Genomic DNA, 12,834 nt, shown 5'->3' with positions numbered 1-12,834 from the left:
CATGGAAACATGTTTTACATATATTATACAGGCTCACTCCATGACACGTTCTGAAGCTGGCCCTGCCCAACAGACCCAATAAAGATTGTCAACTGCAATAAAACTTCTTTGACAAGTTAGGAAAAACAATTGGAAACATAAATTCATGCTGTGGATCCAGCACCTCAGCAAACATTTACTGCTGCTTTTTTTTTTCTTACTTTCTCACAGAATGGTTTTTTTTTTAAGGAAAAAGAGAAAAAAAAAGGCAAAAAAATGACAAAGAATTATCTGCACGTTTGTGGATTATTGGTTTTCCTAGAATTTATTGCAATGCCAGAAATTAATTTATGAATAATAGCAAGCATGGGATCACAGCAAGCTTCATGTGAAGGAAAAAAAACACCTAAAGAATGTTCTAGTTGGCAAGAAAAAGCCCCTGCGTCAATCTGAATGCCAAAAAAGGAGGGTAAATCTTGCATACCAGCTTTGGCAATCATTAGGGGTTTGTAAATTATGAGACAATGTTACATTGTCTTCCCAAACATTTTTTTCCCATTTACTGCTCTCTGTGTCTAAGCTTACAGCGTCCTGGAATTTTATTGCTTTATGGCCACCGATATGCAGAGATTTAGGAAAATGTCACTTTTTTTCCCAACAGTTGTTCTTTCTTTTCCATTGAATGGAGATTGCTATGTATTACTCATTCCTGTGTCTCTTTGACAAGGATCATTACTTATGTTTATCATAAAAAGATGCTCTGTATTACTGTCATATGGTTTCGGGATTTGTTATTATAATGCTGCAGAGTCCGGAAATGGCACAAAACAAAGGCCAGTTTTATTTGGCATATTTGGGATAGTCTTTCACTGCCAAGTTCCTCCTTAGTTGCTTCAAGACAAGCATCTTGAAGATCTAAAATAGAAGTACTCATTTTGCATAGGGAAATAAAAAACGGGCTTATTCTCATCTAGGAAAAACAGGTAAAAAATCATAGAAAACACATACAGGAGTTTACATTTGTTTATAGTATGGTTCACATTAGCAAGATAGGGCCAAATACATCTAGCTCTCCAGGGTTTATAACAAGTTAAATCTCACAAGTGCTATGAAGCTTCACACTAGGACTGGCACCCTTAGCAGTGCTCAGCAGAGACAAACAGCAGGAGGGCACTGCTTTAACCAGCTTAGAAAAACACAGATAAATTAGGGACACCACAGGGAACAGCACTGGAAGTTACATTGTGCAGATTCCTGCACAAGAGAAATTTGCAGCTACATGGACTATCCTCCACCCCTTAACCAGAAATACACCATGAGCTGTAAGACCCTAAAGGAAGAGGAAATAGAGAATCCTTAATGTTTCCTTCAACCTAGCAAACTCCTCTCAGGGAAAAATTCTCCCATCAATGTGTAGTTGCAGAAGGACTGGAAGCTGCCAGTGAGTTGCACAACACTGTACTCGAGAAAAATTTGGGGAAAACACAAGAATTTGCCAAGCGCTGATGTCTAAATTCTAAGCAAATGGCGAAGGAAAGGCTGCCTGGCTAGATAGATTCCACCAGTGTTTCCTTCATTGTGATGTATCGACTCCAATTTCACCTAGTCAGGACTCGTGATACTGGCACAGATAGTGGATTGACATGAGACCTTTTGTACAACAGATTATCCATTAGATGAAAGTAATACTACTCACTTGCCTCGCAGACACGTTGTGACTGTTAGTCAGGCACTGTTTCTGGGGATCGCCACTATCCAGGATCGTTGTTACAATCCATTAGTTAAAGTGGAGCTTTCTCATGTATTTCAAGTAAAAGCAATACATTAATTTAAGGACAATCATGGTCCTGACCACTAGGAAAAACACAGGCAATAACATCTTGGCCACTCAGATGTTAATATAATGAACATTTGCAGCTCTCGGAGAAAATGTACACTGTTCACATCATTAAAAAGTGAAAAGGAATGTCCACATTTTGAAGCCGTGTTTAATTCTGAGATTGGAAAAAAACTAAAACCCCCTAAAATTTCTGTTGAAATATTCTTCATTTATGTTGCATAAAAATAACTCCTATCAGAAAGGTCAAAATGTTTTCATATTGTATTTCCTTTTAATTTCATTCATATATTGTAAGAAATCACACTAAAATTGAACTGAAATATTTTAACCATCTTGGAATTAGAGATCTTCCTTTTCTCATTAAAGTGAAACGTTTCAGTCTTATCTAAGGGAATTCTGAAATATCTTCCCGTGCACATGATAATAAAGCTGTTACATTTGTGAAAATATCTCAGTTTTGTTAAATGGGCATTTTCCAGTGGATTAATTCAAGTACACTTTCCACAAAGAATTATCCTGCAGAGTAAACCAGACACAAAATTCAAGTTCTTCTGCTTTTATAAGAATAAGAAGTACCCAGTGCCTCTGATAACTGTTGATGTGAGAAACATTTTATTATCTTCAGCAGAACAACAAAATTTGTACTGGACAGCAAAAGAGAAAACTCGTGATGTTTTGCAGAAGCCTAACAGCAACCTCCAAACAAGTCACACGAAAACTGTCTTGCAAACTCCCTTACACAAATCCACTTTCAACATGGTACCCTTCAACAAGACATTTCTAGACTGCTTCTACAAAATGTTCTGAATATGGCCAAATATTGACTGCACACACAAGACCAGGTGAAAACCAGCAAGATTTCAAGCTCCACAAGGGTTGTACTAGAGAGCTTTCAGCTCATGAATCAAAATTAGGTTTCACAGGCTTGTAGTCACTGAATCCTGCCGCAGCTCTGCGGATGGCTGCTCTGAAAGCCAGAGGTGCTAATGAACAGAAAGCACAGTTAAGACTTCCTGCATTGGAAGTAAATGACAGAGGTGGTTTATCTTATTGTTTCCAATGGGTGCGTTTGACAGGAGTTCAACTGGAGCAGAGGAGGAAAAGAATAAAAAGAAGAATGTTAGGTCTGGACCAAAATAATAATGACTGAGGATCACAGTACTTTCCTTTCAAGTGCCTCCAAAGAAACTGTCATTTTAACCAGGGATATGTCTTATCAGAAATGGAATGACAGCTATATAGGTGGCTGTAGTTATAAATACTAGCTATAGGGTCACTGGAGTATAAAAAACACATTGGGAGGATGTTTTCATTACACATTTGCTTTTGTCTTCCTTTGTCAGGTTAGCGTTGCATTTGCTCTGTTGTGTAGGAGCAGTGGCTTTTATTGATTTGTATTTTTCATACTGTAAATGCTCCTGGTCAGGGACTGTCATCATTGCTTGGTGTGACTACATTCTGCATAACACTTAGCATGAAATATATCAATAAAAATGGTGAAGCCCCAAAAGGATACAGCTGTGGAGTGCTGAGCATGTCCCTGACACATCTCACCTCAGGCTCCATAAAATAAAGGCTCACAAAGGAATTCAAAAAAAGAACATTTTGCTGCATGTCCCTTGCTCAATGTGTCTGCTCCTCTGTGCAGCATGGACAGGCACTGGCATTTGGAAAAAGGGAGCCAAGTCCTCAGTGATTATATCATGGGAGGTTTTAATCTTCAAGAATTAGATGGCTTTTACAGATAGAGATGCAGAAATAGAGGGGTTTCTAAAATCCCAGGACCACAGAGATTAATTTTCAGGGAAAAAGATCCATTAGCCTGACTGCTACTAACATAATGGAAGCCAGCAATGATCTGTTCAGGGCTTCCCTTATGAAACCTCCTTAGAGAAACTTTTCATCTTTACTACTTCCTCATGACCCAGTTCAGGATTTTCACTGTTATTCTCTGGGGGCCTTTACGCCACTGCTACTTGTCTAATTCAGGTCCTGAGTCAGCAAGATGCTTACATTTCTGCCTAGTAGCCCCACTCACTGCACTGGGATTACTCCCATGTTTAAAAGTAGTATCTTGCCAAATTGAAATAACATGCCCTACTTAAAAATCACGTAAACTAGAATCTACTGGGCTCAGACCCCAAAACCATCAGGTGTCTTTACTTAACTACTATCTCAGATCTCTCATACAATCAGCCAGAACCCAGGAATCTTGTATCACAACCTGGGTGTAAGAAATGCATGTATTTAAGGCTATCACTTTTCACTTTCAGGTCCTTGGGGTACAGAAGATGACAACATATCTCTGTCAGAAAGAAGAAAAGGTCTTAACTGCTTTTAATTTAAGAGATTTGAATCCAGTTATTTGTTAGAGTGATGGAAGGGTAATGGAGCAATCCTGTTTTACCCGGATGAATTTCCCATGACAAATGATATTGGCTCATCATCTGTGGTTATGATTAAATTCCAGTATTTTCCTTGCTCTAAAGCATGGATAAGGCTGCAAAGAGCTCTTGTTTTCCTTGGGACATTTGTTTCCAATTTTGCAAACACTGAGAATGTGGTTATTTTTGTAGTCCTGTTATGAAAGCCTGGCATTTTCTTCTTCATGTTGGAGTCAATTATAAATCATTGGAGTTGCACTGCCCACAACAAAGTTCTCAGACCCAGAAACCAAATCATTGCTGATCACTGCTCTCCCACCCCTGCTCCCTCTCTCACTGTCAGTTACTCTTTGAGGAAGGGAGGGGGCGTTATTTTAAGATGTTTTTATTGGCTTCGGAATATAAAGTGTCAGTTCCAAGGTCTTTTTTTCCCAGAGCAAGATAAACTCCTCTGGGCCATATATCATGGAGCTTTCGCATAACTTGACAGGACCTCACATTTAAATGCCTTTGCAATACCATATCTGATGACTTATGGGAGGACTGTAGTTTTTCAGGGGATGCATCATCAAAAGCCCCTTTCAGTAGCATTGGGCTTAGTCCCAGGTTTGTTTCTTTAACACTTTCAATAGCAACTTTTCTTCCTTAAAAAAAAAAAAACAAGAAAAATAAAAGCATACACACAAGCACACTTATACACACACATGCACAAGTAATATCATAACAGGCTGGCTGTGCATGGCTCCAGGTTGGGGGATTGTGCTTGTTGGGAAGGGGGCAGTTACTGTTGTGTTGTTGTTTCAAATTAATAGCTTAGCTCTTTGGTGAATTTTACTGTCTGTTTAGGTTCAAGCACATTCTTTAGAGCAGATTAAGCCTGAAAATTCAGGTCAGAGGATCACATCAAGTTCTGTTAAAGGAAATTTGTTAAAGCTCTCCTCCCACTAACCTACTTAGTGTCAGGTCTCATTTGAAAGTAGGGCACTTATAAGTGTAAGAGTTTAATCAGGCTTCCTCTTTTTTTATTAGAAAAAATGAAAATCCAGTTTCTCTTTAAAATACACTGCTTTATTTTTATTTGAGTCTTGGTAGAGACATTTGTGCTCATTCCTAAGGATGAATGCATTTGCAGGAGCTGGATGCTGCCGACTTGTGAAAAGGGATTGTCTCTGGAAACAAAATAATCATATTTAACTTAACTGGGCCCTTGTTCAGCAAAGCACTTAAGCACAAGTATAAATCTAATCTTACTCAAGACAAGACTTATACAAGCACTTCAACCTGAAGTGCTTTATTTCCAGTGGAGTCAGCGGAGCATTCCAAAATCATGACTCAGGTGCTAGAATCATTAGACTGGTATGACACTGGGGAAAAAAGCTTACCTAGATGTTATCTTACTCTGTCACTACGGTGGCTAGGAAGTTTCTTAAAAATAAAGCTCCTTCCTTCAATCTTAACAGCAAGCTTAACTACAGGACTTGCGTTCTCTGAATTAGACACAAAGCACTACATCAATGCATTGCAGTATAATCTCCCCTCAAAGATCTTTCAGGGACCTGAGAAACGTACATGTCATCAGAAGATGAATGTGGTGGTATAAAGAGATGTTTGTAGAAGACTTCACTGGAGGTGGGGTCAGAGACCAGAACCATTACATGGAGGTTACTGTATAGCACAATCCCCAGTGGTGATAGTGAAAAAAATGCAACCTCTCATGTTTAGACTGATGTGGATAGCAGCTGGGAATAATCTACAAATCCTGTCACTACCTCCTTTGGAATAAAAGGGAATCAATGTTGAATGCAAATACCAGAGCAAAATGCACAGCTGTAAACGGTGCATTAAGTTCCCTTTCATTTAAATGAACAGCTTTGTGTTTGTAAAGAGGAAAGTCTGAAAAGATACATCTATTTTGCCGGTTTGGGTATCCTAGTACTAAAAAATACCTTTCTGGGAAACAAGCCTGTCAGCTTGTGTGCATTGTATATTAAGGAAATAATATATTCAGTGTTAAATTACATCTGGTATAATATTTGGAATTCTATTGCTGGCCATAGAGCTGCACGCTTATTTACACTAGTGGGCATATTGGCCTTAATTCTACTATTCAGCAAGCAGGCCCAGTTATTCCTATTTTAAAAGCCCAAACTCATGACACTAAACCTGTGGTTCTAGTAGTTACGTCTTTTCCTCACTTTTCCATGAGCCTAAGACATTTAACATTTCAGGCAACACCAATATGCTGTTTGCATCTGGGGTAAATCAGCTTGATTCCAGTGAAGACAAAAAGGCAATGGCAAGTCCCTCTAGCTGAGAATCTGGCCCACAGTGCCTTCCAATTTTTCTATAGAGGCTAATGGGGAAAATGCCCGTCATTTTGCGGCTTCTTTCTCTCCACAAACACATTTAAGACAAGTTTGGTCAATTATCCCCATGTCTCCTATATCCATTTAGTGTAATTCCTATTAAGTGCAGTTCCACCTACAGCACTAATGGGAGAAATACTGATCAACCACAAGTCTCTCTTTGCTATATTTAGCAAACGTAAATGCTTGTGATTCCAGTGCATTGCCAGGGGAATGAGATCGTTATAGACTATAGCATTTCCATTTCACTTCCCAGGAGGATAGACCAGCATGGGTGAAAACCAGAAACCTACTTCAACAGACATACAAATAAGAATATGTGTGTCTGTAGGCTCTGCAGCCACAACATCCTGGAAGCCAGGCAGCTGAGCTGAAATAACACTAAACCAGGTATCCAGAAAGCTCAGTTCAACTTCTGTTGCTATCCTATTGTGTGACCCTAAGCAAACCACTTTATCACTTTGAGGCTTTCTACCTTATTTTTTCCCTTCTGTGTTTCCTCTTCTTGCAGAAAGTGTGAAGTGTGTTTTCACTGCATAGTTAGAGCTGGGTCTTGGTGCTCATCTTGGCTTCACCCTCAGCTTTGCCTGGCAGGAAGCAGTTTCCAGTTTGCTTGCCTGCTGCCCCTGTACACAGTGCCCTGGCAGACAGTTGGAGGTGCGTGGATAAGAGGGGTGCTGTTTGCCCTCAGGAACACATACTGCCCTGTCTGAAGGCTCTGCATGCTTGCCCAGGGAAATGTGGTCCTCTCTCACAGTGCTCTGGGACCTTATTCTTTCTGCAGCCACTGGTGCCCAGTATTTCCTGCAGTTCTCTGGGCTGAGCCACTTTGGGGTTACTTCTCTGATGCTGGTAAGAAAGCTATGATGGAGCTTTTGAGCAAGAATCAACACACAAATGAGTTTGCTCCTCCCTGGAATGAGCTGTGGCATGATCAGAAGCACAGCTTGTGTTTTGACCCCCAGAAATTTGAGCAGACATGGGTACAAGTTGCAGACAAGAACCTGCCTGAAGGCTTTGTGGTGCAGAGAAGTATGATCTCGCTGCAGTCCACACTCACATCACAATCACAATCAGCTACTCCATTACTTGTGATACCCAACTGTGTCAGGTCTGCCAAATGGCAGGGTTCTCCCATAAGTGCAAATAAATAAGAATATTAATTCAAACAACAATCAGTTAAATGTGTGCTTACACCTAGCGATATGTAAAAAGCTTTGTAGAGGTCAGCAGTCAGGCACATATGCGCATCCAGCTCCAAAAGCAGGTTTTTATTGGGCAGGAAAAGGATGTAAGAGATAAGCATGCAAACTCAAGCCAGTGGGCAGGAGGGAAAGAGATAAGGAGTCAGAACTCTAGAGGGAGTGCAACAAAACTGTGTTTTCAAAATCTGTTCCTGTATCTATAGAACAGTGGAAGGCCTGAGCAACACACAGACACCAGGAACCTGCATACTCATTCTACTGCAGAGCCCAGATCAGGGCAACAGAGATTATCAGCCTAGGTACATTTCCTGCTTCCTTCCCACACTGAGCACAGCTAGTGTGATTCTCAGGACTTAAGTACACCCACAGTCACACAACCTTAAGTGTACGTTCTCCTTCACTCAAACCCTCACACATAGCAATTATCCTTGCCACATGCTCATACACTCCTGGACGCCTTCACAATGTTTCCTAATTCACAGTGGGTGTAGGGTTAGACCAGAAATCACCAGATGGAGGAAGTTGGACAACTTTGGACAATGTGTTGCTGCTGCTTGATCTCTCTTAAGTCAGATCTTCTGCCAAGCAACTAAAGAACAGAATCGTTAACAGACAGCATAGAGGGTGGGCAAGACAAGCATGGAATCATAAACAACTTGTTAGAGCAGCTAACAAAGCTCAGTTCCCTCCAGCTTGGTGTTCCACATCCCCTAAGACCTTGCTGTGATTCTCTCCCTCCTGTCCAGTCCAAAGTTACCTCCTCCATCCCATTAACTGAGCACAAGGTAGCACAAGCTGTGGGTGTTTCATGGCTCCATTTGTGCCCAGAGGTTGGCCATTACTTGTGATGACTGGCCAGCTGGCTGCTGCCTCTCTGAATGACTAAGATGAGCTATAACTGCGTTTCTCAGTGCAGGCACTAATTTGGGTCTTTCTTCTCTACCCAGCTGCTGATTTTCCTGAAGCTCTAGGAATTCAGTATCTCTGAGTTCAAATGTGCTTGAAATTGGCCACCTGGCTCCAAAACTGTTGAGGAGGGGAGGACAGAAAAGCAGAATGGCTGTACAAGTACCATTTCCCCAGGAAATCGGTCTCAGATGAGGGCTGGAAAGGACCTCAAGAGATTACCTAGACCTGCCTGCCCCAAGGCAGGAACAGCTCAGTCTACATCAGTCTTGACAGATGTTTGTCTGCCTTGTATCAGACATTGAACACTGGCTTGGGAGAGTGCCCAGAAGATGAGCAAACTGGCTACCTTCAAACTACCTGGCAAGCTCTTCCATGAGTTTAACACAGCATTTCTCAGCACCTGGAAGCTCGAGAACATCTGCTTTCCACACGGGGAAAGCAGAGCTCAGTTACATCAAATCCTAGCATTCATCTTTTAATCTTATGCGGCTGACTACACTGCCATCAGCATAGTTTAGGAGGGCTGGAGTCAAAGTGACTTGACATCCCCTGCAAACTTCCCTCAGTTCCTGCCCATGTAGCTGTTCTTCCTTACACCAATGACCAATGAACCCTGATGCATCCTAGCAAGGGGGTTCATTGCAGGGTAATGTCCCTTCTCTCACACACACTGATAGAGTGGCTATGGTCTAATGCATCTACTTGCTCCATTTCATCCACACACTTTGGCCCCAACTCAGTTCAACACACCACCAAATCCTGTAATGGCCATCAAAGAGTCTTTTAAGACATTCCACCTTTCTCCTGCCAAAACAGTAGGAAATGGAAGTTATAGCTGGAGGAAAGGAGGTTTGGCTGGGCTGTCGCTGAGCTGATGTTGGGTTTTCAGCACACGCAAGACAGACCACACAGGAGGCAGCCCTGATCCACCAGATGGAAGTGGCATCAGGACTAATGTGAGAAGGAGCTTCAAATCCTCCTTTTCCAGATTACTGATTTGCCTTCTAGATTTTCTTTTGCACCCTCAATTACAGCTCAGTCTATTTCAGTACTTGACAATTAAAACAAGAGGAGTTCAGGACGGAGTAGTGACCTTTTATTTCATGAGCTGCTCTGCAAGCACAGGTCCAAACCCAGTCACACACTGAGTTAGTTAGGACTCCATTTCAGTCCCAGAGTCCTCATTATACACATGGGTCACTGTTGTCCAGAAGTGACCTGCATAACATGAGTAACTCAGTACATGCCAGAAATATTCTGACCTCATTAAAGAAACTCTGTGCTTGGAAAAGAGGTTTTCACTCATCAATCACCATTTTATTCATGCACGATAACAGCCTCATTAAATCATATGAGAGTTGCAGGAGATTTTTATATGCTAATTTAATACCAGTGTAACCAATTACACAAACTTCACATAATATTTTTAAATAATCAAGTGGGTATTCAATTAGCATGCAGTGACCATTTATTAAAATCTCAATTAATTCCTTGTTTAAGACTTGTGCACTGATCAAACTGTACAAATCCTAAATAAACCCACCAGGAGAAGCCATGGCCCTGAGGCAGCAGCACTGCCCAACACATTAGCAGCAGAGATGCAGGAGCTCTCTGACACTGCCTGTCCCCCTACACCATGAGCACTCCACATATCCCCTGGCACTGAATGTCACTGCCCCATTTGATGGAAAGTCAAGTAGCAGCCTCAAAGAGTACAAAAGCCTTGGCTCCAATTCTGCTTCAGCTGTCTCAGATCAGACTCGTAGAGTCTGGACGCGCAGCCAAAAGCAGTTTAGTAAGTTGCTAAGGATCAGCACAGCCACAGTAATCAACTCTGTTGGCATCAGTGATGAAGTAAGACATGCCTCACAAGCAGAGTCAGATGACAAGCAGTAACTTCTTACCACGGTTAGTTGGTTGCTTGACCAGGCACTTTGAAGCATGTCTCTGAGGAGTACTCCAGCCCTAGGCTGGAAGTTCCTGGGGCCATTTAAGGCATTCTTGCCCCATGCTCTGTGCCCTGTTGGAAGCCCTTGCCCCCAACCAGGAGCTAAAAGAATGAGCTTTGGCTTTTGTAAAGATGTGACTTGCATGCCAGGGCCGCTGCCAGCCTGTGTTTGAGCAGGCATGAGCCCCTCAGACCCCACCTCTCACAGGGCTGTCTGGCCATGAGAAACTCATTTTGCTTGTGCTGGTGATCAAACACCACAAATGCACAGTCTCTAAATGTTACAAATAAAGATTTCTTTTGTACCTCACCAGCAGCTGGTCATCTTTGTCGTCACTGTCACCGTAATGCTTTCAGCTCCTACACAAACGGCATAGCAAACATTCAACAGCCTTCCAAGAGCTCCAAACCACATGTTTGTCCTCTCAGCTGAGAAGAGGTATTTATGCAGTTCCTTATGAAAGACAATTACGTGCATCGCTTCCAGCTGAGCAGCTGAAAAATCTGCTTTGTGTACACAAAATGTTTCCGTGCACTGAGAGCTCCTTTCTCACCTGTGAAAACAGAGCGCGGGTCGCATGTGCAAACAGTTGTACTTACAAGTGGCACAGCTGTGTTCTGAGAAACAGGGTGGAAAATTTAGCCCATAGCAATTTTGCATTTTTCACAGGGTTTATTATGAGCTCTCTGACAGTTTTACCCTATGGTCTCATGGGATTGTGTCACAGTTGGTTTTCATTTAATGGTGTTAATCAAGAAGTAACTGTGAAACTGATGTTTGTCACTGCTGCAGCTATTAGACCATTCACCTGGCAGCAAAAAGAAGTTTATCTTTGGAGGAAAAGAAAGGATTTGCCCTTTGTTCATGTCGGGGCCTCCTCCATTCTTCCACAGCAAATCCTCTGGCAGTATTAAGTGCAATAAAAGAAAGCAGCATACAGATGGAATGATTGCTCCAGTGAGCCTTGCAGCGAAGCAAACCCTGATGTTTTCTGCTCAGCGTCTTAAATGCTTTAGTGCGATTGTCCCACTAGATGTCAGAGCCGAGCACGAAGCGACCAGAAAGACCCAGCTCCGGGTTCAGCCCGTCCGGCAAAACTGCTGCTCCTCAGCACCGCACCGCTTACAGACAGCAATGTGTGGCCTTGAGGGTCAGCTTGGAAGGCGAATAGTTCTGCATGCTGCTGAAGAAAGGCGCAGGAAACAGGAGGGGGCCCTTCCCAGTTGGTGTGCTGCCTTCATTAATCAGCAAGAGGAGATTTGCGTGCTTGATGGGCTTAGTGGAGAGAAGCACAGCTAAAAGTGAGACTGGAATGTGCTGATGTATTGCTCCCTGGTGTGCAACCTGTGAATTCTTCCAAGGGTCCCTGGGGGGGTGCAGCTCTGCAGCAGCTTAAAGCAGAGCTAAAGGAGGAGGGGGAAAAGCTCCTGGAAAAAGCATACTTGGCATGATGGACCATAAGGATGGTTCATCCTACTCACTCTGCCATAAAGACCAGCCTGTGACCCATCACGCATGGGTCACAGGCTGACACACATGTTGTGTGTCAGATCTCCAGATGGGGAATGAACAGAGCTCTCTGTCATGGTGCAGAAAAATACCCCTGACAGGGATTTTAGGGTGCATAAATTTCACCTCCCCTCTCCTGACCCTGAGCCGCCATTCACATACTCAGCTTCCTGCCATGGCCACCAAGGTGAAGCTGGAAACCTACATGGCAATGAGACAATTTTGCACTGGCCTGCCTGTGGGAGAGCATGACAGGGCATTCTGTCATGCGATTCCAGAGCTCAATGAATGAGGTTTTGGAATATCTGCACTGGAGAGTTGTGGCTCAGGGAGCCAGAGAGGTGTTGGGAAAGAACCTGTGAACACAGGTCAACTGTGTGTCAGACCCTGGGCACTGCAGCTCCAAGGTGCAGGACAAGAATGCATCTAAAGAATGAACCGCAAGAAAGATTCACACACTAGAGCTGTCTGCACTCCTAACACAGTGCCTTTAATGTGATGGCCTTTTACAACTCCTGGCTGGACTGGGAGGTACTGGGCTGCCAAATGGAATGAGCAGACATCCCACGCAAGGGTGTGCATTTCATTTCTCCTGCTAATGGGAGGGAGCACAGGGCCCCCAGTTTCAACAGAGATACTTGCCTACAGTGTCTGGGTCAGGCCTGGGGGTAGGTGTGTCTGCTCGGATACATG

General features: G+C 42.8%; 1 long non-coding RNA gene across 1 annotated transcript in view; it reads right to left on the bottom strand.

Moving 5' to 3' along the window:
• The window catches only part of LOC134157999 (uncharacterized), a 51,020-nt gene extending 39,824 nt beyond the window's left edge, over positions 1-11,196 (bottom strand). The window contains exon 1 of the long non-coding RNA XR_009962564.1: positions 10,938-11,196. This is a non-coding gene — a long non-coding RNA (uncharacterized LOC134157999). The remainder of the gene's footprint in view (positions 1-10,937) is intronic.
• Between the last annotated feature and the right edge of the window lie 1,638 nt (positions 11,197-12,834).

This window comes from Pezoporus occidentalis, unplaced genomic scaffold, assembly GCF_034315485.1.
Source record: "Pezoporus occidentalis ecotype Australia unplaced genomic scaffold, CSIRO_AGI_Poc_V1 ctg124, whole genome shotgun sequence".
Lineage (NCBI taxonomy): Eukaryota > Metazoa > Chordata > Aves > Psittaciformes > Psittacidae > Pezoporus > Pezoporus occidentalis.
This window is presented reverse-complemented; position numbering and strand designations above follow the sequence as displayed.